The sequence below is a fragment of the Momordica charantia genome (genome assembly GCF_013281855.1).
Source record: "Momordica charantia cultivar OHB3-1 chromosome 3 unlocalized genomic scaffold, Mcharantia_2.0 BLBB01000003.1, whole genome shotgun sequence".
Classification (NCBI taxonomy): domain Eukaryota; kingdom Viridiplantae; phylum Streptophyta; class Magnoliopsida; order Cucurbitales; family Cucurbitaceae; genus Momordica; species Momordica charantia.
In genome coordinates, this window is record NW_028275161.1 from 5,784,144 (window position 1) to 5,790,145 (window position 6,002).

Below are 6,002 nucleotides of genomic sequence, written 5' to 3' on the forward strand. Positions count from 1 at the left end.
TCTTCTTCTTCCATTTTGTTTTCTTTACCATTATGAGCTAAATCCCATTTTTTGGGAGATTTACATGCTGTAACTAACTTGAGACCGAACCTTTAGCTGCTACATTTATTTTAAGCAAATCCGATTTTATTTCTAAATCTTCGCGTTGCTGTTGGCCGCTGTTTCATGTATGCTAGCTTCTGTATTGACTCGGAAGGCTTATGGGTGATGATTTGTTTTGCTTGTGATTAGTGCTTTTCTATAGCTATAGGGATACTCAGGAATGGGGTACCCTAATCATGCTTATAGCTTGAGTTTATTGCTTGGGTATTAAGCAACGGGAGATGTACTTACTGATATTTGGGGTGTCTCGAAAGGAAACGGAGTCGAGCTGGGCACTAATAAATGTTAGCCACCATAGAGGGTAGGTTGATAACTTGTGACAGTATGCTGAATCTCCCCCGTTTCATATCTGTTATTCCCCCTTTATCGCTTTATGTGCTACTGCTTTCTTGTGTTGACAACTTCGAAACTATTGTCTCTTGCAAGTTTCTTTCGTCTTGTTATTACTTTATTTTTTGTTTTAGATAATATCCATACCCAATCTTTGTATATTTTTTAATTGTTGGTATCTACTTTTATCGTTAAAATACAACCAAAAATCCATGTGGATACAACCTTGTTGCGTACTACAACCGACAAATTGTGTATACTTGCACGTGTTGTCAACACAGTTGTGTGGATGCAACATTGCTCTATATACACTTCTTCTTGAAGATCATCATGGAGGAATGCATTTTTAATATCAAGCTGATGTAAGGGCCAATAGTGAATAAATGCCAAGGAAATGAATAACTTGACAGAAGCCAATTTAGCAACCGAAGAAAAAGTATCAGAATAATCAATTCCATAAGTCTGCGCAAAGCCTTTAGCAACAAGAGGAGCTTTCGAATGGGCAATTGATCCATCAGGATGAACTTTAACAGCAAACACTCATTTACAACTGATAGGTTTCTTTCCTGTAGAAAGAGACACTATATCCCAAGTATCATTGTCATCTATAGTAGTAATCTCCTCCAACATAGCAGCCTGCCAACCAGGATGAGACAAAGGTTCTTGAACAGTTTTAGGAACAAATACAGACTCAAGAGATGCGAGAAACGAACAAGTAGGTGAGGACAAATGGTTATGTGAAACAAAAGAAGAAACAGGATAAGTACACTTACACTTACCTTTTCGAAGTGCAATAGGAAGGTCATCACTCGTTCTTGGATCCACTAACTAAGAAGCTGCTGGTATAGGGCATGAGTCCGTAGGAGGTTAACGACGAGAATAAACTTGAATAATTGGTGGGAGCGAAGGATAAGGCAGATAGAGTGATGTATTGCTAGGAAGCACTTTTTGTTGGAAGAAATAATAAAAGAATTTCCCCAATTTTTTTTTTTCAAATTTTCAGTTTCCAAGTTTTCGTTCTCTTCTCAACCGACGAAAGGTTCTTTTAGTTTCAAGATCAAAAGGCAACAGAAATTAACTCGTGCTCATGGACTAAACAACAACCTTTGAGGTTTTGATGTAAAATTGAAAACTTTTTATTAACGGAAACAAAAATTACAAGAACCGATCACAAAAATTAATAAAAGATTAAAACAAATAATCCCCGGCAACTACGGCAAAAACTTGTTTTGGATTTTGGAATGAAAATAAATGATAGAGCACAAGTGTACACCCGTCACAAGTAGTAAAACAAAATGGTTATTTCGAGTATCGATCCTCAGGGACAAATGAAGTCTTTTTAATGAAAATGATGTGGATCGGTGACTTTGCAATTGAATTTGGGGTAACAAATATGAATGATAATGTTGGTTTGGGTATTTTAAAACTCAATGCAATAACCCAAACATATTTACTTCAAATTAGCTAAAAATACGACAATTTTTTTCGACTGGGCGCCAAACGCCTCTCAATATTTTTCATCAGTTTTGCTTCGTCATCTTCTTATGTCTAAGTGATCTTAAAGGTATAAGTTCATCCCTAATATGTCTATTAGAAAATTGAACTTATGAACTTAATTTAATAAAAACCAACCGTAACCTAAGGTCGATGTCCTATGTCTAGGATACCCGAGCAAAATCTTTTTGTCTAAAGTATTTCTCTCCAAAGTTAAATCATTAAAGTTGTGAAAATGTATCAACCCTTTCAGTATTGATGCTTGGTTAAAACACTAATTGGTCAAATCAAGTTTTAACTTTGTAAAACAACTTTAAGTGATAAAAGAAGAGAAAAACACCTTTTGCCTTATTGGATTTTAAAATGTAACGCCCCAGGATTTTCAACCTTTCCAAACAGGGATCGTTACTAAAACTACCTAAAAAGTCCAACTCGTACTAGAGAATTAAACCTCTAGACACACAAACTATGACAAACTCTCACCACGCTTCCACTGCGCTTTCTGAATAATAACACTTACAAAAACTTGCACTAAACAAACCAAACACCACTAAAGTTCTAACGAAATTCAAATTCTTCTTGGATAATAATTTACTAACAATCCACCTTATAGAAACTTTGCACCAAAATCTTCACTAACCATAAACTATCCACTACACCAAACTAACTTTCTCGAATAACAACGAAGCAAAGGCTGTTTCAAGTTCAGCTTGAACAAATGTATTATCCTAATAAATAACCTTAATAGATCACATCATCAAAGTTCAAGTAGCTAAACAAAATTAATTTTCTGAAAAGAACAGTGAACTGTCAGCCCTAAAACATCCTTTAAACATGGGACTTAACAACCTAATTTAATAATCTAACAACAGACTCAGTTACAAATAAACAACTATACTATCCTATCCTAATTGAAACTTAACAACGCAGAGTCAAATGGTCTCTCTAGTCAAGTCTCCTCCTTGCCATCACCATCCCAAGAGCTAGCTCGATACCTGCAAAACTGGAGGGGAAAAAGAGGGATGAGTCAACCACATTACTCAGTAAGCAGCCATTATCTGAAGGGTCACGCAGAAACAGCATGCTTATCTAGGATACAACATGTCATGCTTATCAAAGAATCAACACATCATGCTTATCATTAATCTCAAGCCTTAAATGAAAGAAACATATTTCAAGAAGCAGTTTATGTATAAGTTTAACTAAAAATGTACCATACATGTCAAACTTAGCCTCACATCTTAACTTACTAATGCTCTTTCTTGATTCCTCCAAGACTTACTCTTTCGAGTCGTACCGACCCCTGACCTCGCGTAGCTAAAGCATCGACACTTCTCTACGGTGCTCGGTGTTGGACCTTGACATTTATCCCTAAGGCCTCAACAACTACTCAACGTATTGGCCCTTGGCCTCCAAGCAACTCCTAACCCATCACACTATGTTAGTCCTCCAAGTCTAACTCCTCGAATCGTATCGGCCCTTGCCATTTATCCCCAAGGCCCGACACTTATCTACAGAGACTTGGCATTCGACCTTGCCATTTATCCCTAAGGCTTCAAACTGTGCATTACATTATATTAGTCCTCCAAGTCTAACTCCTTGAATCGTATCGGCCCTTGCCATTTATCCCTAAGGCCCGACACTCATCTACAGAAGCTTGGCGTTCAACCTTGCCATTTATCCCCAAAGCCTTGAACTGTGCATCGACCCTTGACATTTATCCCCAAGGTATATTCGACGACTACTCAACGTATTGGTCCTCGACCGCCACCACATCAAGACCCAATACTAATTCAACAAAATAGAATCACCGTGCCGACCCCCGACCCTTTGTAGCTGGAGCCTCGACACTCATCTCTACCAAGTTGGGGTATCGATCTCCGACCGTTGCACCTAGAGCCTCGATACCCAACTAGTGACGTGTCAGCCTTTTTGGCCCTGTTAGTTCTCCATTTACTTTATTACATCCCGAAACTCTCACCAGAGTCCTACTATATACTTTCTAGACCATGACCCATGCAGAAATTATCTCACAACAATGGAACATACGTTATACACAAAACCTATGTCACTATCATCCAGACATGGCCATACAACATCACGAGGACACCCTTCTCTCAACAGTCAACATGCTTTACACACCACAGCGCAGATAATTCACAAAAGATACGTAACCGACATATATTCATATACGCATCCAACACTCTAAAAATTTCATAGTAATCAGAACACAACCTAACCCATTCACTTCATTAAGGACCAAACTCTCACCAGAGTCCTACTACATACTTTCTAGGCCATGACCCATGCAGCACTCAACTCACGATAAAACCAGCATGCTTCTAGAACCAAAAACAGTAAGCTAAAAATGAAATGACAGGTCCACATGCATGCGCAACACAACAGAATTCTCCCACATTATTTCAGTATGCTTTTATGAACACAACCATACAACGATAAAACCATTCATAATCCATAATGCTTTCAGAAATACCACTAAGCCTCAAATCCAACAACGCAAAGCAAATCAATTATAAACAACCAGAACCAACATGATTTCATTGAACTACTTATAATCATTAGCCAATATTCAGAAAGACACAATCAACTTACATATTAATAAATAATAAACACACCGAAAGCACCAAACAATTCATACATATTCATACAACAAACATTCCCCAAGTAAGAACTACTTACACAAGGTCCTAAAGCTCCTAAACTTCACCGAAGGCTCCCTAAATCGAAAGAGACCAAGCTTAGGGTTAGAATCCAACTCAAAAACACTTCACTTGCATCGAAACTAAGTTGAAGTGATTCGTTACCTACTAACTCACCCTAAAACTTCATGGGTTAGGAGTGGGTCGACGCCGAGGATGTCCGGGCTCCCAAAATGAAAATCGATGGCCTTAGGCTTGCTGTCCCGATGTCTAAAACTGATGGGTAACACAGATTTGGGTCTGATTACAGGTGGGTCAATGTCGAACCAATACCGAAAAGAGTGGGTATCATGAATCGAGCTCCGGTTATGTGTGGGTAGTTGTCTAACGTTGCCGGAAAGGAGCAAACGCCATAAATAAGAGTTGTTCGTGGTCATTGGAACACACACGGCCGTGGGTCGCCAAAAAAGTAGAAACGCCGAAACAGAACCACCAGAACCGCCGCAATTCGTCGCTGCTCTAGAGGAGAACGCTGTCGTGGTGGGCTGGGTCACACGGATCTGCTACCGTCGCTGTTGGTTTGAAGGGACGCTGTCGCTGTTGGCTTGGCGAGACGTCGCCGCTGCCGGTTTGGGGAGATGCCATCGTTGGGTTTCTTGTTCGTTGAAGGAACGGCACCGAAGAGACGCCGCACACCGTACGTGGAGGACGTGCCTCGCGGTTTTCGCTGCAGAGAGCGTCGTCGGGTCAAGATCTGCTCATGCTGCGCCGCCGTCGATCCGGGAATGTCGTCGCTCGCCGAGGTCACCAATGACGATGCAGTCGCCGGAAGAGGGGAGGTGTTGGCGGTGGAAATGAAAACCGGAGGGGGAAGGTGGCGGCTCAACAAGGGGAGGAAGAAGAAGAAAGGACAAAAATAAAAGATTTAGGGTTTTCTTTTTCTTTTAATTTGTTTTAATTCCTTTTTCTTTAATTTGTTTTAACACTTATAGCTCAAACCTCAATTCTTAAAGGAGGCCCAAATAGAAACACAATGGCCCAAAACCACAAGTCCAAAATTTCACTTTAGAAATCAAATAAAACCCACGACAACTCGAAATAAAATATTTAATTTAAACTCTAAAGCCCAAGAATCCAAAAAGTAGAATTTAGGAAAAATCCTAAAAACCATGAATTTAAGATTTAACTAAAAATCTCGTGCACAGGTCGAGAACTTAAATTATCTTATTCCAATTAAATTAAACTTAATTCTAATTTAGCCAAAAATTAGAATTTCAAAATTAGGAACTCCAAGAATTAAAGTTATCAGCTTAGGGAAAAAATTCAAAGACACTATTAATCTCTTAAAAAAAATGAGTCAGAGAACGCGGGGCGTTACAAAAAACTAGCTAATTATCCATAACTGGGCTTGGGGAA

The 6,002-nt window shown here is 39.2% G+C and overlaps 1 long non-coding RNA gene across 1 annotated transcript; it reads right to left on the minus strand.

Annotated features, from left to right (window-relative positions):
• Nucleotides 1-2,621: 2,621 nt before the first annotated feature.
• Nucleotides 2,622-5,616, minus strand: LOC148212230 (uncharacterized). Its single transcript, XR_015789820.1, has 3 exons — nucleotides 4,764-5,616; nucleotides 4,627-4,664; nucleotides 2,622-2,929 (listed from the first exon to the last, which is right to left on the minus strand). It is a non-coding gene; the product is annotated as an uncharacterized LOC148212230 (long non-coding RNA).
• Nucleotides 5,617-6,002: the final 386 nt, after the last annotated feature.